Consider the following 22,670-nt stretch of genomic DNA (forward strand, 5'->3'; position numbering starts at 1 on the left):
TGAGTCTGAGAGATGTGACATTATCTACTTAAAGAGTCTGTTCAGGTGTGGTCACACCCCTGGCCTTACAGGAAGGGGAAGAAAAGGACAATTGTTCTCTTAGGTGGGTCTGGATCTCAGACAGGTAAAGAAACTTCAACAATTTGGGGGAAAGATCAGAGAGATCTTGAGCCTTTTTTTTTAGTCAGTCCAGAATGTTAAAATGTCATTTGAGGATAAAAATATTTCTAATTTCCTTCAATATAAACCAAAGTTTTAAACCAGAGGCATACCTAAACAAATGGCTCAAAACTAAAACAAATAAGTACATATGAGACTAAACCCAGAAGCCCTTTATGGCTTTAACCAAGTCTTCAAAGCAGGAGCAAAAGATTCAACCTTCCAGATCCTATTAATAGACCATTCCCAATGACAGCTTGAAGAAAGGAAAGTTTGATAGCTGCAAATGGGGTACGACTCACATTTCTGTCCAGCCATATTCTCTAGGGAAACAGAAAGGAAAACAAAAGCTGTTTATGGGAAAAAAAGGAATACAAATTATTGGGTACTGAAAAGGTTAACAGTCATACAAATATAAATTTAAAACAAAAAAACTCAAATGAATTCTTATAATATTTCTTTTTTCTCCTGAGTTTAAGGATTTACATTCCCAAGGTACCAGTTCCCTGACCAGGAATCAAACCTAGGCCAAGAAAGTGAAAACACAAAAGCTTAACCACTAGGCTACAGGGCACAGTGCCCTCTTTATAAACCCACGGGCATCTAAAACAGGCAGTTTGAGTTTCTTTTTATAAGCTTCCTTACCAAAAACACATCCTGCTTTCCTTATATACTCTGTATACAGAATTGTTTATTTTATATCTAATAGTTTTAATGACATATATTAACTACAATTTTAACTCATAGTCACTCTTAGTGAAAACCTAGAAATTAAGTAATTTTAAACCATTATCTACCAAAATACTTTATGAATACATATTTTACAGCTTTTAGAAAAATAGGGTTTTTTTATAGAACAATTTTCAATGTGGAATAGGACACATTTATTAACAAACCCAAATATCCTTTGTTTCTCTGAAGTAGGAAGCCAAAAGTATATAAGCTTAAACTTATATTTAGTAATTATTATTTCAGCATTATGTTTTATTTGGAAATGATCTCAATACTCAATGAATATCCACCATTTAACTTAGCAAAATTCTAAGGGTGTAATTACCAAAGGGATTTGGAAACCTTTAAGTAAATATATGATAAAACATAATTATTATTAAAAAGTTCATTTATAAACTTTCATTCTGTTTAAATTTATCTAATTTACTTGTCTTTAACAATTATATTTGAATTATACATGGAAAACAAAGCTAATTATTTAAAATATTATTTTTCTTTTGAAAAAGAAAAACCAGGCTAATCCTCCATCAGCCAGTCTCATCTTAACCAAGGCTTGGATTTACACACAGGCTGCAAAGGCCAGAACAGAGAACAGGGCTGTGAAGATGATGCCTGAAGGATCTGACCTTCCTAGCATGACCAGGAACAGAGCTGGATGAGAGAGGATGGGACTGTATTGGTCTTGGCTATGCCCACATATGTCCGCAGGCCTCATCATAGCCATCTTTCCAGATCCTAATATCCAGAGGCTCAAAATCCAAAAACATAGCTCACAGAAGCTATGTGCAAGACTTTGGGGGAGCCCAGCAGCCAGCCCTTACAGCTTTAGCTCACAGACAAATCAAGCATGTATCAAAAATATCACAGAAGCAACAGTTTTGTGACCTTAAAACACCTAGCGGAGACAGCATAAATCTGTCTAACCAGTAGACCCAGGGAAAAAATTCTAAATTAAAATTTGAAGACATTTTTATTTTATTTTACCAACAATTTTTAAACTACCTTTATTTACCAAAGATTACTAAACTCACGTGCACTTGAAAAGCACACAAGCTAGTCACTTAATTTATAAGTACTCATTTATTTACAAGTCAATTTGGTACCATGTAGACAACACACAAATACATGTATAGACATACACATACATATAGATACAACATACAACATATATGTATATAAACATGTATATATCTAAAAGCCAAAGAGATTAGGAGTTTAATGAAAAAGAGAACAGAGCTTTAGACCTGAGTGGAACCCATTAACAACTCTTGTGGCTCTGTTGTTACCAAAAGTTTGGCACTTGTCCCCAAGGCTGCATCAGAAGAACACAGACAGGTGATTTGAGGAGAAGGAAAGAGAAGTTCATTAATTTGCCACAAATGAGGTGGTTGGCAGACTGCCATCTTAAAGTACCAACATCCTGCTTCTGAGCAGGAATACAGAGCTTTTAAAGGGGAGGTTTTCAGCTTCAGGCTATTGCTGTTCAATTATAGTTGATGGTTTCTGATTCATCCCATCTTTGGTTAAGACAATCCCCTGACCTTCACCCAGACAATTCTCTTGAGCCATCTCCTGTGGCACAAAGAACAAAGGACACTCCCCTGCCCCTCCTGACCACTGTCCTAAGGCAGGGATGCAGGTTTTAGTTCTCAAAAAGGGTGAGGGGGTTTTGAAGAGACAGAAAAACATTTTTACCCTTTTTCAGGCCATTCTGTCTGTTCCACTGTGAGGAAAACAGGGAACCATGAATGAGGGGTCAGCAGTGCCTTTTGTGTGTGTATTCCTCAAGTGGTTTCAGAGTCACTAGAAGTCCCCTCTAGTTCTCTTTTGTGGTATCAAGGGTGGCAAAAAGAAGTAGAAGCAAATTGGAGCACAAGTCTCAGAGAAGCCAATTTGGGGAGATTTTAAGCTTTCTAAAAGGCTAATAAAGTTTTAGTTAGCAAGGAGTTGCAGTAAAAAAGGATCTAGTCAATTAAGAATTTCCCATGAGAGAAATAAGATTTAAAGAATAGAAAAGAATACAAGCTTTTAATTAAGCTGACTTTTGACAATACAGTCTTCTTTAAAAAAAAAAAAATCTTTTTAAATATGCAAGCAGCAAACTTTTTGTCCTGCCGGCAGCCAGCCTCTCCAGGAGCAGAGAGAACGGTGGCTGCAGCAGCAGCACCTGTCCCTCCCGTGCCTGGGAAGAGCCTGCCTTGCCTGCTCACCCACGGGATTCCCACCAGTTCCCAGGGGCAGTGGGAGATGTGTCTTCCCAGCCCACTAGAGGAAGCAAGATAAATGAGAAACAAGTTGCTATTACATTATAAATATTGTGGGAATGAAGGCAAAATTTCCCCTTCACCCTCAGAAGGTTCACTGAAAAGTCAAATCACAACAAAGCAGATTAATAAGAGAAAATTATCAAATGTATTTAATGTATACGCATGGGAACTCCCCAGAAAAATGAAGATTTAACTCCTCAGTGGGGCTCAAGTGCTTATATGCCTTTCTGGTAAAATGGGTTATAGGAGGGAGAAAGAGAAATTCTATGTAACAAAGGACCACCAGGGAGGGTGAATGGGTGGAGAACAGAGATTAACTGGTAAATACTAATAGTTAGTTCCCTTTTGGAATTTCAGTGAGTCTGAGAGATGTGACATTATCTACTTAAAGAGTCTGTTCAGGTGTGGTCACACCCCTGGCCTTACAGGAAGGGGAAGAAAAGGACAATTGTTCTCTTAGGTGGGTCTGGATCTCAGACAGGTAAAGAAACTTCAACAATTTGGGGGAAAGATCAGAGAGATCTTGAGCCTTTTTTTTTAGTCAGTCCAGAATGTTAAAATGTCATTTGAGGATAAAAATATTTCTAATTTCCTTCAATATAAACCAAAGTTTTAAACCAGAGGCATACCTAAACAAATGGCTCAAAACTAAAACAAATAAGTACATATGAGACTAAACCCAGAAGCCCTTTATGGCTTTAACCAAGTCTTCAAAGCAGGAGCAAAAGATTCAACCTTCCAGATCCTATTAATAGACCATTCCCAATGACAGCTTGAAGAAAGGAAAGTTTGATAGCTGCAAATGGGGTACGACTCACATTTCTGTCCAGCCATATTCTCTAGGGAAACAGAAAGGAAAACAAAAGCTGTTTATGGGAAAAAAAGGAATACAAATTATTGGGTACTGAAAAGGTTAACAGTCATACAAATATAAATTTAAAACAAAAAAACTCAAATGAATTCTTATAATATTTCTTTTTTCTCCTGAGTTTAAGGATTTACATTCCCAAGGTACCAGTTCCCTGACCAGGAATCAAACCTAGGCCAAGAAAGTGAAAACACAAAAGCTTAACCACTAGGCTACAGGGCACAGTGCCCGCTTTATAAACCCACGGGCATCTAAAACAGGCAGTTTGAGTGTACAAGAATTTTTAACATTATTTTAAATCTGATTTCTGCTCTTTTTTAAAAATCTTGCCAAGGGAGGTTTTAAGGCTATATTTCTTTTGTATCTTTTCATAGGTACCAATAAGATAGCTGTTCAAGAAGAGAGCTCTCTAAAAAGTTTTCTCTTAAATATAGCCAATTTATTTATTTCACAAGCAACTCAAACCAATACAAGAACTAATTTACATACACAGAGCTTTTTCCCTGTTAATCCAAATTTAAAAAAGGGAAAAAGGCAAAGACTTTTACTATCCTTATTTGACTGGGCACATTGGTAGAGATCTGGGAGAAATGGCTTTGTAAAATATTCTTATCTTTCTTTACAGGCTTTTTGTATGTTGCCCCAAGATCCCATCCCTAAGCTGGTAATAGATTCACCAGGGGAAAAGGGCATACAGATTTATTAACATGCACATGGGCATACACAAAGTGTGAGGCTCAAGGAGGCAGGTCAGATGGCTGAAGTTTTTCTGTCATCCTGAGGTTACATACAGAAAGAATGCGGACTTAGAATGTGATAAGTTAGGAGAGAGAGAGAACAGGAAAGTCATGGCTAGCAAAGGTGGCCTTGTTATGCAGATGAGACCTCTTAGGTGGCAGCCCTTAGGAAGAAAAGATGGTAGCCTGTGGCTGAGGTAATCTTTCCTGGATCTGGACAAGAGTTGGGGGTGGGCCTCAGAGAAAGCCTGAAAATTGCAAATTTTTTCTACAGATACAAATATCCTCCACAAAAGGCAGCTTTTCAGGCTTATTTCTGCTAGCCCTCTGAATAGCCATCTCAAAATAGGTAAAGAAGTATATTTTGGGGTGAAATGCTTTTGGTGTCCTTAGTGCCCGCTCTTTCTGTGTGCCATGCACACAGCTACCTGCTGCTGCTCACCTGCACTCCATCTGCAGTCCCCAGGGTTACTTCCTGCTTCCATTAGTCTTCCTGAACTGCCATAAGAAAATACCATGGACAGGGTACTTTAAACGACAGAAATGTATTTTCTCACAGTTCTGAGGAAGTCCAAGATCAGGTTGCCGGCCAATTTGATTTTTGGTGAGGGTTCTCTTCCTGGCTTATAGATGGTCACCTAATTGTGTCCTTACATGGTCTTTTTTCATTGTGTGTGCGTGGAGAGAGAGAGTGATTTCCCTTTCTTCCTTTTCTTATACAGCCACAAATCCTATCAGATTAGGGCCCTACCCTTATAACCTTATTTAGCCATAATTACCTCTTAAAAGTGAGACTGAGCAGGAACCCCTCTTAGGAGTCCTCCAGGAACCCCACCACCACCACCACCATTGGAATAAAGGAAAATCTTGAGTCCCTTCAGGGGAAGTTCCCAGCACCTGGTTACCCTTGAAAAGTGAATGGGCAACGTGATGAGAACAAAGGCCCTCCGAATGAGCCAGAGTCACGGGGTGTTTTGGTTCCCTGTAGAAGCTACAAGGGGGCGTCTTAACATATGTTCTTGAGTTGTTTATCAGAAACCCCCCTGGATGGAAAATGCAAATAAGGGGAAATTGAGGAATTGAACTCTTTCTGTCATTCTTTGTTCTAAATTTCCCCGACGGGCCTGTCACATCCACTTTAACATTCCTTTCCACTAATCCAATAATCTTGAATCCACCTATGCCCCCCGCTTCAGGATCCTGCCTTTTTGGGCCCAGGACAACAAATTTGCCTACACGAGATGTACCCCTGCTTTTAAAAACTCTAGCTTGTAAGCCATCGGGAAGTTCAGGTTTTATGCACTAGCTACCCACACTCCTTGCATGGTGTCCTGCGAATAAAGCCTCTTTATCCCCCTGCAACTGTCAGCTTCAGAGTGTGGTTTCACTGCACCAGGTGAGTGGACCTCAGTTTGGTTCAGTGACAAAAGCCCTTTCTCCAGATACAGTCAAATTGAGGGTTAGGGCTTTAGCATATAAATTAGAGGGTGGAGGGATGCAATTCAGTCCATAGCTCTGCTTAACATGCAACTGCAGACCCACTCTGACCCATGTAAACAAATAATTGTCTCTGTCATTCAGCGGGATGAAATGATACCCTCTCCAATGAAGTCTTAACCCCAGCTTTGGGGAAAGACTTCTTCCAAATTTGTCCTTCCTTGAGTATCTCTCCTCAACTGTAGATCAACAGAAAGAGTTTACTTATATCCTATAGTCTTTTATCATAGTATAATAATATTTATATTAAACAACTTCTTTAAATCACTCTAGGTCTCTATCTCCTGGTTGGACCTAGACTACTACAAAAACAGACAAACTAAGAAGCAGGAGTTTGTGATGTAACTGCCCCTGATACTAATCACTACATTTTTGTAGAAGATATCTGTTTTAGGATTAGGTGTTTGCTTTAATTATACTTATACTTTACTTTTATTTAATTATACTTACATTATGATTCTGCCATGAAAAATGCCTATGAAGGAAATCAAAATATTACACCAAACATACTTCTTTGACATGTTTTGAGATGGCTGTTCAGAGGGCCTGCAAACAGAAGTAGCCCTGAAAAACTGTATTTTGTGGGAAAGATTTGCATCTGTAGAGAAAATCTGCATCGATGTAGCCAGGCTTTCTCTGAAGCCCTCCCTGGTCCAGATCTAGGACAAATTCACTGAGAGTTCGACACCTTTAAATGACTGAAAGAAACATTTACCATTTATTTTCTCTGAGGGCTGCATCCTGTGAGGTTTCATCTACATAACAAGACCACCTTTGCTAGCCACACCTCCTCTTCTCTCCCTGGGTAACCTGTTTTGCCAGTATAACCTGCTTGACCATCATAACCTGTTTGGAGCCATGCTCTGAGCCCCCCTTCTTTCTATAATATAACCTCAAGATGGTATTATGAACTAAAATAAAATCTTAAGCCCCCCCCCCGCCAACTTACTGGACCCCCCTCGTGGCCAAGGGGACCCCAGAAAAACCTTAAAGATAAGTCACTAGCCATGAGAAGGGAGGTCATACCCCCTCCCTTTCGGAGTTACTGTTTGTAATAATAAGATACTAAATCATTAACAGGACCTAAAGCCATGCAAGTCGAAGGTTAAACTACACATGTAGGTCATCAATTTACTTCATAGATCACTTAAGTCTCTGTATGTGTCTGGTGGCTTGTCTCTAACAAACTTCCTTGTCTTAAAACATTCCAAGCCTTTAGACAAAGCTTCATGTCTTTAACCAATTAAAAATCAAATAATCTTTTAGTCACTATGAATAATGCTGATAGTGGAGTAGCTGGGTCATATGACAAGACTATGCTTAATTTTTTTTTTAAGAAATTGCCATAGTGTTTTCCAACAAAGTTGTTTTAAAAAGGAAATTTGAGTATCACATATGTGTTCTTGGCTTGTTCTCATTCTTCTCCAAAATAAAAATTCTCCAGAAATGGTTTGATTAAAAAATTAGATATCTTATTTTTTCCATTATTTAATTTTGAAACTGCATTGGTAACAACTTTAGAATACTTTAAGCCATTATTTTTATTTAAAAAACTGATCTCCTCAAAAATGGCAATGCACCCCATTTGATATTAGATGAAATAAAGTAAAATCGCCGTATAAAATTGAAATGACACACTTTGAAGTTAATCTCTAAAAGATAATCTTATCATGAATCTAAATGGGAGCACTCCAAATTGTTCATCAAATGACGAATAGATAAACAAAATGTGGTCTATCCATACAATGGAATATTATTTATCAATGAAAAGTAATAAAGTACAAATAAATATACAGCATGAACAATCTCAAAAAGTGAAAGAAGCCAGTCAGAAAAGTACACGTATGGTTCCATTTATATGAATATCCTAAAAAGAGAACCATATAGAGACACAAAGTAGATTAGCTCTTGTCTACGATTGGTGGTTGGAATGGGGAGTGATTATAAATTGGCATGAAGTTTCATTTTAGAGTGATGTAAATGTTCTAAAATTAGATTGTGATGATGTTTGTACAGCTCTGAAATACGCTAAAATTCATTAAGTTGTACACTAAAAACAGGTGAATTTTATGTTATGTAAACTACATCTCAATAAAGTTGTTTTAAAAATTGAAAAAAAAAAAATCAAATAATCTTTAAACTCACCTATAACCTGTAAAAGCCCTCCGCTTCGAGATGTTCCACATTTTTGGGCCAAACCAATGTACGCTTTCCATGTATCAATTTATAATTTACCTGTAATTCCTTCTCCATGAATGTATAAAACCAAACTGTAAACTTATTACTTCAGGCACATTTTCTCAGGACCTCTTAAGGCCATGTGCTCAAGGCCATTGGTCACACACAGCTCAGAATAAACCACTTCAATTATTTTACAGAGTTTAGTTTTTTTCCCATTAACAGTATATAAACTTCTGAACGCCTTTCGGGGTTGGGTAATCACTCTGTGGTTCTCCCCATGTTTGTTAATAAATTAGTATATCATTTATCCTATTAATTTGACTTTTGTGAGTTGATTTCTCAGCAAACCTTCAGTGGGTAAAGGGGAAGTTTTCCATTGGCCTCTACACCTGGTTTCTAATTGATTAATTATCCTCCTAAAACTGTTCAACTGTTCAAAATAATTTATGCATAGATATGGCATGGATCACTTCACTGTCCTCAGTACTAACCTAAATGCAGGCTCTTGCTAATTAGAGATAAGACTCTAATAAAGCATGAATATTATCTAAACCACCTCAAACTTTTATAAAGAAAATAGTCATTGCCTTTCACATATTGGTCCACCAAAAAAGGAGAAACATTATGTGTAATTAACCTTACCATTATTATCTTCTGAGAAGTCTTTTGCTATATTTTAAAGTAAATGTCAATTTAAATAGTGAGAATGGTGAAAAAAATATTAAATTAAGATGGCAATGCTAACCATATGCTAATAACTTCATCTAAAGGAAATAGGTATACTTCCTGAGAAAGTCCACCATTGTATGACATCATGAGCAATTAAATATTATTAATTCTTTTTAATTGTTATATACTATTTCCATTTTTGTTTGTTTCTAATATTTTCTTTATATACGATCCAAAAATAAGAAGAATTTGGAAAGACATGAAGAAGAGAAAACGACCTACCACCAAGAAACTACCACAAAGACATCAAAGATAAATAGAATCAGTGTTTTGCTGAGCAGTCTTCTATATATTTATATGAACATACACATGAATTTAGGAATAAATAAGTTGTCATTAATGGGATCACACTGAATCTTTTCTGCACCACAAATGCCATAAGTGCAGGACTTATGTATGATTTATTGACTTCTAGAAACAGGCGCATGGTGGACTCACAGTATACATTTCTGTAACAGTGGAAGTGGTTTAACATAACCAGCTGAATTTTGCTTCTGACCCCTACAGTAATATCCTGTAGGTTAAAATCTTCTGCTTAGCTCTGCATGTAGGCTAGGAGAAAGATAACTGCCCCTTGCCCAAAACTAACTCCTGAGGCGATAAGGAAAGTATACACACAAGTAACAATGCTGTGGTAAAGATTTATGGGAATATCATGACCTGCCCTACTCACCCAAAGTTAATTGGCCAAGAGCAAAGTTTTACAGCCTCCTCAGACCCTTGCTGACACCCGGATATCTGTAGTCTTCGGTTGCCTCTTGCAACCCCCTCTTAACATAAAAGGAACCCAAAGTTCATGCTAACTTAAGATGGTTCTATAGGACATTAGTCAGCTATCACTCAGTTTGCTGGCTTTCTGAATAAAAGTTGATTTCCTTGCCCAACATGTTGTCTCTGGACTTACTGGCTGTCCTGCAGCAGGTGGTACAAACTGGGACTTGGTTACATTTCTAGAATAAATGAATAAATGCTATTGACAAACTATTTTATCTTTCAGATTAACATTATGTCATGGAGACTTCTCCATCCAGCAAGATGGCTGGCTAAGATAACCTAAGAACAACACCCAACCTTTATAATTAGAAACACCTAGAGACTCTGGGTAATACGTAAGAATTTTCCTTTCCATTCTCTGTATGTAGAGTTTGGGGTGTTGATAAACAGCCTTGCAGGTACCAGAGATAAAACCTCTGACCTTTAGAAAGTGGTAACAGAGGTGCCTGCACCCAACCAGTACCCGGAAAATGTGGCACATTCAGACAATGGATTAAGTTTTTAAAAGAGAGAAAGGATATGGAACTTTGCTATTCTCTAGGTTAAAATAGAAAGTTCTTCTTATAAACGAAACACTATACTTATGTCTTGTGTTTGGAGATTAAATACACATAATTAGCCAAATTTGTAAATGCTTAAATGATGTTATTATAAATTATGAAATAATAATAAAACCCACCTTTATGCATATAAAAACCTTCAATACATATGAAGCAAAATTAGACATAAGTAGGATGATAAACAAACAGATGTTCAAGAAAGACAGTTTAAAATACCTCTTGTACTAGGGGGAAGGGAGAATTGGGAGTTGTTTAACGGATATAGAGTTTCAGTTTTGCAAGATGAAAACGTTCTGGAGACTGGTTGTACATCATTGTGAATATTCCTAACACTACTGACTTGTATTTTAAAATGGTTAAAATGGACGAAGAAAGACAAATATTATGTTTTCTCACCCATAAATGGGAGCTAAAAATGTGTACACATGGACATAGAGAATGGAATGAAAATGAAGACTCAGAAGGGTGAGGAGGTAAAAGGAGGGTGGATATGGAGAAATTACTTAATGGGTATAATGTATGTTGTTCAGGTGACGGATACCCTAAAAGCCCTGACTTCACCACTGTGCAATCTACATATGTAGATTGTGCCCCCAAAATTTATACAAATATTTTAAAATGGTAATTTTATGTTACATATATTTTACAGCAATTAAAAAAATACTTCTTTCAGATATTGGTTGAGCAATAAAACAAACAAAAAAACTTCTATAGATAAGGAAATTTGGAAGCTCTATTTAAAATTTCATGAAAAGGCATTACAGAACCCTATACCCAAGAATTACAAAGTACACATTTCTTTCAAGTTGATACAAAACATTTATAAAAATTGCCATGAACTAGGTAGACCACAGCAAGTATCAACGAATATGTTTGATAACATAGATTTTATTTGCAAGAAGATCACAATATCCTATGCTTTAAGAAATTTAAAAATAAATTTGAAATTTAAAATTTCAAGAAAATAAAGTTATATTTAGGAGAGCATGACAATGGAAACACTACATATTAAAACTTGAGACTGAAACTAAAGCATTACTTAGATGATTTGTATTCATAAATACATCTATTAGGAAAGAGAAAGCCTAGAAAGTCAATGGGGTAAGTGACTCCCTTAGAAGGGAACACCTCACATTAGACACCATGACTTACTACAAAGTCATTTAAATAAGACCAACAGCGTAGAGTGTAGAAATAGACACACAGCTATAAGGGACCCAGCGCATGAGATCTTATGCTTCAGATCAATTGGGGAAGAATGCTTAACTTTTCCCAAGTAGTAGTGGGACATTAGTCACAGATAAGAAAAAATATATAAAATTTGATCTCTACCTGACACTTTACACGAAAAGCAAATGTGGGTTTTAATCATTTAAAATGAAAAATGAAAACCTTAAAAATTTAGAAGGTATGAAGAAATATTTCTTCCCTTGCAATTGATAAAAATTTCCTAGCCAAAACACAAAACTGTAAACTATAAAGTAAAATATTGGTACATTTTACAACAATAATTAAAAATTCTGCTTATCAAAAGACTCCATAAAAAGGGGGTGGAAGCTAGTAGTGAAAAAAAGATATTTGCAACACCTACAACAAAGGAGTAGCATTTGGAATATGAAAAATTTCTACAAATCAGAAGAGAAACCAATACAAAACTGGACCAAGAAAACCTACAACTTGGTATTTCCCAAACAAAGAAAATTAAACTCTCATATGCTTAACATAGATGCTCAACCTACAAATGCAGAAGCCAAAAAGAACTAAAGAGTAAATCTTTGTTGAGATTTTTCTGCATGTGTATTTCTTACGTTCTGATTCTGCATATTTTATTTGATATTTTATGGCCTTTTCCCATGTCATTAAGTTAAGAAAAAAAATGACTCATTCAACAAATACGTACTGAACTGTTTCTACGTACCGTACACTTTTCTAGATAATGGAGCTACATGAATGAACAAAATAAAACAAAACTCCCTGCCTTCATGAAGATTCTATTTTAGGAGAGGCAGACAATAGACAAGAAAAATATAGTATAATAGAGGGTGATAAGTGTTTAGAAGCAAAATAAAGCAGGGTGATAAGAGGCATTGGTCGGGGAAAGTTCTAACTGTGCCTATTGTATACTTTAATCATCCCTCCATTATTCAATATTTAGATATTTCTCTACTTCGACACTGTCACGAAGAGAAGTGAAAATCCTGGCACACAAGTCTTTGCCAGTGTCTCCAATTACTGCCTTACAGACTCCCTGAAAATGGAAAATGGAATTATGAAGAAAATGAATGAAAATTTAAGAGTCTTGTTTTTATTTCCAAAATGCTTCCCAGAAAGTTGTTCCAACTTATACTTCCAGCAGCAATGCTGGCATTGAGGCTTAATAACAAAATCACCTGAGCACTGAAGGAAGCTCCAAACGACAATAAAACAGTTTTCTCAAATGTAGCCTCTGGGAATACAGCCAATAATTCCTGCTGTAAATATCTCTTAAAATCCTAAATTTATGATTAAAGATCTGGTAAGGGAAAGAAAAATACCAATGAGAAAGGAGACATTCTTCTGTAAACCACACAGAGAGAATCAGATGTTCTGTTACATTAGATTTCACAGCTGCTGTCATCTCAGTGAACGGTTCTGCGTGGAAAGAGCAGCCAATTCTGGAAGCCACATCTCCCCACGAGAACAATCTAAAATAAAACCTTTAGAGGAGAAATCTTTTCAACACCAAGATAGTCACCGAAGAACTCTCCAAAGACTCAGAAATTGGTGACAAATGACACCTCTGGGAGTGTGGGTGAATAAGGGCTGCAGCAATGACCGGCTCTGGCAAGCACTGCTCACAGGGTTTTCTGTGTGAGCGCTACTGCCCGCCATCGTGTGACTCGGAGGAGTAAGCGGGGCTGGAAACGGGCCGATTCACTGAATGTCGATTTTAGGAACGGTTGATCCCACCCCATGGGTCTCTCCTCCCACCCCAGCAGAACATCGAAAGTTTCTGTGTAGAGGATAAAATGCTCGTTCTCTGTAGGGGTTAAAAACAGAGGGTCTCCATACTAGAGACCACTAGGACCAACGGAGGAAAGGGTACAGTATTGAAGACAGAGAACACAAGGAAAATTAAGATTCCCAGCTGTTCCCCACCATCCACCTCTTGGAATAGCAGCGACAGGCTCGCTTCCGCCAAAGAAAAAATTTATATATATATAAATTATATATAAAACTCATATATATAATTTATATATTATATATATATATATTTCACTTTCTTCTTTTATTAGGAAGCAGACACAGGGTGGGATACAGAACCCCGCCTGCTGAGAGCCAGGACAGCAGCCAGAGTCAGGGACGCCACCACAGCCAGGCCTCCAGCCAGCGCCACGGAGGTACAAGCAGGAGAGGCCCATCCTTCCGTGTCATGGTCACTAGCCCTTCTCAGGAAGATCAGTGGCCCCACAGTGACAGCTGCTTCTTCTGTCACATGCCTGTGGTTATGGAAAGCAGACTTCGGCCATGGGCTCATGACACAGGGCTGTCTCCTGGAGTAGCCTGGAAAGCCATAGTCACTCTTGTTACAGCAGACACAGATGTCACCAGTGTCTTCTACTAGGGACCAGCTATTGTAGGAAGGCTTGTTGAAGGAACAGGCTTTGCTGAGTTGGTCCGGGTCCTGGTCAGCCAGAGTGACCTTCAGATGACAGGTGATATATATCACGTTTCTGAAGTCATTAGCAAAGCTGAACATATCCACTGTGAACTGGACAGTGTCTGGCCAGGTCTGGGGGCTTTGATTGCAGCAGCGGCATCCGAGAGACCATCGACAAGACAACCATGGAAGTTTATTTATATATACATATATTTACATATATATATAAAAATATATAAAAAAAATTCCTGGAGGTTAGACAAGCTCAATAAAGATAAGTCATAAAAAGCCTCACATTGGGCATTTCCCAAGAAATAGAACTGACAGCAAAATATGGCCCTAGAGGTGAGTTTCTACCATTACATAATAGAGGAATCTTAGGGCCAGTTTGTGGGGCTTTGATTGTAGGTAAAGACTTGATTTAAATCCTGGGGTGTGATGTTAAGTCATGGAGTGTTCTAAGCGATGGAGAGATGGAAGGGATTTCATGGGGAGACTTACCCAGCCAGGGAAAAGAGGTTGTATTGCAGAAGGTGGAAATTAAAAGCAGGGAGATCAAGAGGAGATTGCATTTAGTCCACAGAGCTCCTGAGTTTTTCTGAGCCCTGGTGACTCATTAAAACATTTAGTATTCCTAAGATTAATGTCTATCACCTCTTTTCTGAATGGTATGCTTTTTAGTTCTCCTCATAAGAAAATTTTGTAGTTTTGTTTTGTTTTGTTTGTTTTGGTAGAGATGGGGTCTCACTATGTTGCCCAGGCTGGTCTTAAACTCCTGGCCTCAAGTGATCCTCCTGCCTCGGCTTCCCAAACTGTGCTGGGATTACTGGCGTGAGCCAGTTCTTGCTCTTTATAAGGCAAGTACAAACTCCCTGATGTTCTTTTAAAAAGCGAAAGATTACAAAGTAAGCTCACAGTTGGAGATTTTCTTCAATTTTCAGCAACTTTGTTATCAAACTCAGCAAAGAGAAGCTTCTGAGTGAAAACACCCCGGGGGAATGTGAGTCTGGAGAGGCTGAGGCTCTCCCAGGAGCTACCCAAAGCGTTTATGGAAATCGGAGGATGCTCTTCTGCAAAATGAAGGTCTCTGGAAACAATCACCTACTAGTTCTTTCCATTTAAAATGTCAACTTCCTATCAATAGGAAAAAGAAATCTAAGCACATTTCAATGTTACAGAGTTTATTTGAACATTCAGAGATTCAGGAATGAAGCAATATTAGACCCCAGGCATTCAGCACTTCATCATCAGGAAGGTCAAGAGAGGAGACTTTTATAAAGCATTTGCAGAAGCAAGACAAAGAAAACATTCTGATTGGTTACAGTGAAAAGACCCTAGTCAGAGGTTAGTTGGTGGTTTCTGATTGGTACATTTCCTAGTTTCAACTTACTGTTTACGCGGGACCTTGGTTTGTTCAGGCAGAAATTTAAAGGACCAGAGCCACCCCAGTATGACAGCTTCTCATTTAGAATTTTTTTAACACTATGATGGGAAAGTTGAAGACCTTGACAGTCTCTGAGATTTTGTGATTTTTAATGATTTCAAAGAAACAAACAATCATAATTTCCTTCCTCTTCCAATTTCCCTTCTGGACGTGGCAGAGTGCACTGAAATATATGACCAGCAGAGGCACCCACAAGAGCCATCAGAGGCAGCAGGAAGAGATGGGGATAGATGAGGAGGAGGAGGGGGAAAATGAAAAGGAAGAATTGATCCAATTTGGAAACTGAAAATCACACTCACACTCTGTTCTTCTGATGATAATGGAACACTCCTGTAAATTCAAAAGCAGCAGCCACCACTGAGGGGCAAATAAACTTGCAGTTTCCCTTTGCCATGTGTAGAAATGCATGAGGCATGGCAGTTCTCTTTCCTAAGAGAGAGCTTACATGGAAAAGTGAACATCCTGGATAAGAATGAACAGAAGTTAGCCTTAAATATGATCACTTAAAATACAGTATTCAGTGCTTTGTCAGAGGGAGGGATGGAATACAATGAAAAAGCAATCATGCACTGAATGAAGATGTTTAAAAAAATATTGCAGCACAGGAAGTTTTTATTCACTTGCCTGGTTTCTTCCTCTAAGATCTGTGGATTTTCTTTCAGATTCATGAACAGCTATTTTAAGAGTTAGAGATAACTTCAAGATTTCACTAATGCAGCCTGGCTTCAAAATCACTAGCTATTTTGTGTAATTTTGATATTGTCATTTGCCGGTTTCATATAATGTTATAGTGTTATACTGAAGTGATAATTTTATAGATAAACTTCGTTTGGTGAATGAATTTTGGTTTGGAAATCAGAGTATATGTCTGCTCATTATGTGGATGCAATATTTCCCACCATTTTACAAAGAAAAAATGGTACCTGAGCATGAAATAGAATCTTTATTTATTGCTGAATAAGTCTCAAAAAGACAGTGTAGCTTAGGGAATAAACACATAGTGGAAGATAATATTTTATCAATAAAAGTTGTCACTTCTGCTGTCTTATGCAAATAGAACTAAATTTAACTTTGATTTATTCATCCTGATTAATTCAATAGACATTTTATGTAAGTTATTTTAAGAAAACAGCCTATTCTGTGAGTACAAACACTCTAGACTGATGGTCCCCAACTTTTTTGGCACCAGGAACCAGTTTCATGGAACACAATTTTTCCACAGACCAGGGGGCAGAGGAGCAATGGTTTTGGGATGATTCAAGCACATTACATTTATTGTGCAGTCCAACCTCTCTGCTAATGGCAATCTGTATTTGCAGCCACTGCCCAGCGCTAGCATCACTGCCTCAGCTCCACCTCAGATCATCAGGCATTAGATTCTTATAAGGAGCCACAACCTAGACCCCTCACGTGGGCAGTTTACAGTAGGGTCCATGTTCCCTATGTAATGCCGCTGCTGATCTGACAGGAGGCAGAGCTCAGGTGGTGATGCAAGAGATGGGGAGCGGCTGTAAATACAAATGAAGCTTCACTTGCTCACCTGCCACTCACCTCCTGCTGTGTAGCCTGGTTCCTAATAGGCCACAGACTGGTACCAGTCTGCGGCCCAGGGGTTGGGGACTGCAACTCTAGACATAAGGTCAGCAACATCAGCAAGTCTCTGTAGAGTAAGGAGGGCCCATTGTGTAGACACTTAGACAATTGACTGTATTTTCAAATAATCTATTCTATGCCTGTCAGAATTCACATAATGATATTAGTTTTATAGTAAATGATTTTTTATTTGAATCTAAGTAACACGTTTTCATAATTATTGCTTTTAATCTTCCTCTAAGAGATGTGCTATGTACTACTCACAAGGGTAAGTTAAGAGGCTGTGGTATCCTGATAGTTCATTTGCAATAAATGGATCTTCATGGGAATACTCTCTGATAATCAATGACGAAGTCAGACAGCTTGATAAATGTGTAGATGTTAACTTGCCTTTTGAACGACCACTCAGAAATGCAGTTAGCAAGAATTTGTGCAGCATGCACGTGTGTGTGTGTGTTTGTGTGTGTGTGTGTGAGAGAGAGGGAGGGAGAAAGAACGTACATGTACCCTGCAAGAGTGTGTGTATCAATGTGTACATGTGTCTGCTAATTGTGTGAAGTGTGTATAAATGAGAGTTTGTGTGTGAATCTGTGTGTAAAGTGAGAGTGGAGGCAGTGTACAAAAATGTGTCACTTTATTTCATGGGAGCAGGAGATAATATATTAGAATTCAAATTGTATTGCTTAGCCATATTTAGGTATAAGGCCTTGAACTGAGGATGAGACATATAAAACACAAAAGTTTGATCTTCTCTCCCAGTAATATCTGAAGTGGTTCTGAGATCTGCTGCGTAAACTGCTAAACCGCAGCCATGCAGCCTGCCAGCCCAGGTTGTCCTCCGGTCATGTAAGGGTAGAAAGGAAAATGTGTCCTTTGCTTACTGTGACTCTTCTAGTTTCTTTTACAGAGAACCCACAAAGCTAGAAGATGGTTGCTATATGAATTATATGGTCTTTCCATAATTACAATTAACTATGCCATAAAACAAAACAAATTTAAATACAAGTTTTTCATTTAAGCCGTCGAACTTATTGCCATAAAATTGTTCATCATATCATTATAATCCTCATAATGTCTATAGAATCTGTAATAATGTCCCATTTTATATTCTTGATATTGACAGTGTTTTCTCTTTCTTAATTACTCTTGCTAGGTATTTTTCGATTTTTAATAATCCTTTCAAAGAATCAGCTTTGGGCAGTGTAGATTTTTTTTATCACTGGTCTTTTTTCTATCTCATTGGTTTTTATTTTTATTTTTAATTTTTTCTACTTATTTTTGATTTTCAATATTTTATTTTGATACAGGTAAAATTTTATAAAAATTAAAGGTACATACAAGGCTTTGAGTTTAACAAATCAAAGCAAAATAAGATTTGTACAAGTTCTTCGATGTTAATCTAGTAATAAAATTTCTTTTGTTAACAAAAATATTTTTTCTTTTTCCAAGTTGAATGATTTCCAGAGGAAGGTATTTTGATTCCAGGAAATTGCTCTTGCCTCTTCTTGACTAAGATTGTTAAATAATGAAATCAAGCACTATTCTTTAAATGCCTCATGTAATATTTACTATAGAATGCTGACAATCTTTTAAAGCCACTAATGTTGTTAAAGTGTTGCCTTTGAGGCAACCAGCCATTTCGCAGGAAATACGATACTATTTGGTGTTCGAAAGATGTTAAAAGTAGTTTCATTTCTGGAAAATCTATCTATCTATATATAGAGAGGGAGAAAGAGAGATTTATATAAATTTATATAAATTATAAGATAATTTAGCCTTAGTTTTTGAATAAAAATTGTTATGCCGTACTGCACTGGATTTATACCTATATTTGAGTTATGAATTAATGTTATCTAAGTATTTTAATTAAATAGATAAAGGAGTATCTTAAGTATTCAGACTCTCAGCGAATACTCTGCCTCTTAGATGATTAAAGAAACAGAATAGATCTTGCCTACTCTTTATCATATTGACTAATACTAGCAAAGAACTTAAATCACCCTACAGGAATATCATTTTATTTTTGTACATCATTTGGCTCTTGGAGGTATTATCTTATATATACGGGCATAAGGTGAAGGACAGCTGCTCTGGAGAGTCTCTGGTCCCACAACTGACACTGAGCAAAAAATAAACTTTGAGGTATTAAGCCACTGAGAAGCCACTGTGACTTTTTTTTTTTTTTTTTGGTGATGAAATCAATGATAGCTGAACAAAGTTCACAGCTGGAGGCCTGAAATTCTAGATAAGAAATTTCATGCCAATTTTAATACAACCGGATAGAACAACTAAGACCAGATGCCTCAGCCTTCACCCACACACAATATCAACTAGTCTACAATCCTTGCAACTAAAGCAAATCCAATTGCAGATAGTGTTAGACTCACTGGAAAAGAGCGGTGATTGTTTCCTCTTCTGGGCGTCAGAAGCAAATTCACAGCCTCTGGGCTGGGTTGGTATTGGTTGATGGATATGGAACTCCTCTCCCAGGTCTCCTTTAAAAAGTTTTGCAGGTTGCACCCTGGACACTTTCCCTTTGTGGAGGGTGCTGCTGTCCCATCTTACCTGATCACCTGTGGTGAGAAAGAGCCCCCCCGCCCCGACCTGCTCCCCAGAAGGCCAGAGAAATGCTCTGGCAGGAGGTAGCCGGCTGCTGCTTCTGGCGAGCGGTTGCTTCTGCTTTGCCTTGAGAAAGGCAAGTATTTCACCAGAGCTGAATGTAGGAAATCTGGGGTTTGAGGTTTTCTTGCTTGTCTTTCAGGGATGCAAGCACACATTACAGGAGAACTGGCTTTGAAACCTTTCACGGTTTGTTTTGTAATCAAGCAGAGCCGACCCCTGCACGCTTTTCCACTGCTGACGAGGAATGTGAGCTCAAGTCTCTCTCTCACACACGCAGGAGGATTTCATTGTGGATGCTCTAGAAATTTCCTAAACGATGCAGTGGAAGACATGTCCAGTGTAGTACCACTATTCCTACACATTGGTCACTTGGCATAATTAAAGAAATTCATAAGATATTTTACAGTTATGGGGCAAATTGTACGTTCTACTGCTAATAAATAATTTATCCTTCATAATCTTATATAAACACGAAATGGATTATGTAAAAAAAATGACGTATGTGTGATGTTCAATTATAATTAATTCAGTGTGTCTGACTAGACCTGAAAATGGATAACCATTAGTTTCAATCACGAAGTTCCAGGTGGAATAGAATCATGTACATAACTTGTGGAAAAGCATTTTGTTTTGTCTGTCTTCTTTTATTCAACCAGATCTAGCATGCATCTTGCATGTTGGTCTTGTTTTACCTTCAGGTGTGCCCTCCAGCCGTCTTACCGGAGGGCGGCTGGCGTTTCTCCTACTCTCAAGGCCTGGTCATGGTTGCTGATCAGGGCAACCTTAATCTGAGACTGGCACATTCCTTATCTGAGCCATGGCAACCTTTACAGGACGTGAGTTAGGACACCGCTGCATTTCTGTAATAACTGATCTCACAGAACCCTCATTTTCTGGGCTTATTCAGGTTGTTTAATGTCCACCAAGCTAATTGTACGGAATTTACTTTGAGGCTTATTGGTGATAACAGGCTTTGTCATCCCTAGTGAGAGATGACCCACGGGCTGACATGTTTGATTTTGGTCCTTCCAGGTAAATTTCATTTTTCCTTAAAAGCGTGTGAAAGTACTGGTTAATTTAACAAAAGTAACATCAACTGAGGGGGAGGGAAGGTGGGCAAGAGGGTGCTGGCGAGTGATTCTCCCCATCCCTCCAGCCCACCCAGATCCCAGGGCAGGGTCCCGCCCCTGCGGCCCTCCTCCTCTCTCTGCCCATGCGCTCTCTTTTCCACCCTCCCCCTGTGTGGGGAGCCAGCCTGGTTCCCCAATGCCATGTGCTACTCCATCCGACTCCAGGAAAGAGATCAGGACTGACTATTGAAATTTGTCGTGCTCCAGGCGGCACCTCCAGGAAGCCCTCCTTGAGTTTTGCTCCAGAAACTTTTGGGAACCAATACAAATAAACTATAGCACTGGATTTTTTTTTTTTTTTTTTTAGGATAACATTACCAGGAAACTTGAATGTTACTCTTCCAGTATGAGATATAGGAGGGCAGACAATAGGAGGCAAGATGTCGGATGTATATATGTTTGGAACACAGGGAATTCCCTCGGTATATGATATTACAATTTAGCAAAGCTTTGAGAATTTACAAGATTGGTACGCTGGTGATGAAAGTGAGCGAGGAGTCAGAAACTCAGCTATACTCGTTGCCTCAGTGGGCAATAAAATTGATTTGGAGCATATGGGAACAGTAAAACCTGAAAAATGCTTGCAGTTTTGCCAGGAAAATGGTTTTAGTAGTCACTTTATCTCAGCCAAGACAGGAGACTCTGTTTTCCTGTATTTTCGCAAAGTTGCTGATGAAATCGCTGGAACCTAATTAAATTAAGCAGAAATAGAACAGCCACAGAGGGTGGTGAAACTACAACCAGGAATCCAGAACTGTTACTGCTCTGTGTCTGCACCTGTGAGTGCATTTTTCTTGTGTATTAATAGTTCTGGTGCCCTTCACACCCCTGTGTGGGCCCGCGGACTTCTAGGAACTTGTTTTGTAGGTCACCATCTCTGGAGTTCAGTTAACACTTTCCTCCAACTCACTTCATCATGAAGTGTTGCCTCACAACTGCCAGCCGCCCCTTGGACTGGAAAGAATCCAATTTTGGGACCACACCCTGTGAATTCAAAATGGAAAGCCCTTTCTCAGAAATTAGACTACATCACTGATGTTGGATCTCTTTATGTCCTCCTTTCTTTTTTCTCTGGTGTAAATATATGAAATGTTAAATGAATGAATGAAATATGAAAACTGTCCAAGTCTTGCCATCAGCCAGGATTTTGCCACGGCGTTTCTTTGTCTTATCTGAACTCTCACATGGCACGGTATACGGCAGAATGCAAACATTTAAACAGGTAACACATTTTACCCACAGATACTTGAGAATACAGTCTTCTGCAGTGTATTTACACTAAAAATATATGAAACTGATATCTAAATGAAAATGCTTGAAATAAAGCTGTAATATAATATTTTTCATTTTTTGAAGAAAAGCCTAAATTGTTTATATTGTAGCTTGTAACTCACAAAGTCGTATCTGATATTGTATTTGTACTACTATGTCACGGTCACTGTGTGTTGTATAATACTCAGGCTAGATGGCTTTATAAATTTTGATAAATGTTCACCTGTTGTTCCAAGTAAAGCTTCTCTTGCAAACTGCATAGGAATACTCTTAGAATGAGTCATGACATATTGTTGGATCGTTATGGATCAGATTATACCTGATGTTCAAATATTTTTCTCCCACACACGTTTATTTAAATTACTTTTTAAAAAAGTGACATCAACTAATTGGGCAAGTGCAATAATGTGTCTGACAGCTGATGTCTCTGCTCTTTTTTCATTGTCACTACCTATTCTTCAAGGT

General features: G+C 38.0%; 1 protein-coding gene and 1 pseudogene across 1 annotated transcript in view; one reads left to right on the top strand and one right to left on the bottom strand.

The window, feature by feature from the left end:
• LOC105816401 (zinc finger protein 658B-like) overlaps positions 1 to 22,670 on the bottom strand; it is a 550,416-nt gene that overhangs the window by 301,057 nt on the left and 226,689 nt on the right. The window lies entirely within an intron of this gene.
• LOC105816398 overlaps positions 14,478 to 22,670 on the top strand; it is a 97,241-nt pseudogene continuing 89,048 nt past the window's right edge.

The sequence above is a fragment of the Propithecus coquereli genome, unplaced genomic scaffold, assembly GCF_000956105.1.
Source record: "Propithecus coquereli isolate 6110/MARCELLA unplaced genomic scaffold, Pcoq_1.0 Scaffold370, whole genome shotgun sequence".
Classification (NCBI taxonomy): Eukaryota; Metazoa; Chordata; class Mammalia; order Primates; family Indriidae; genus Propithecus; species Propithecus coquereli.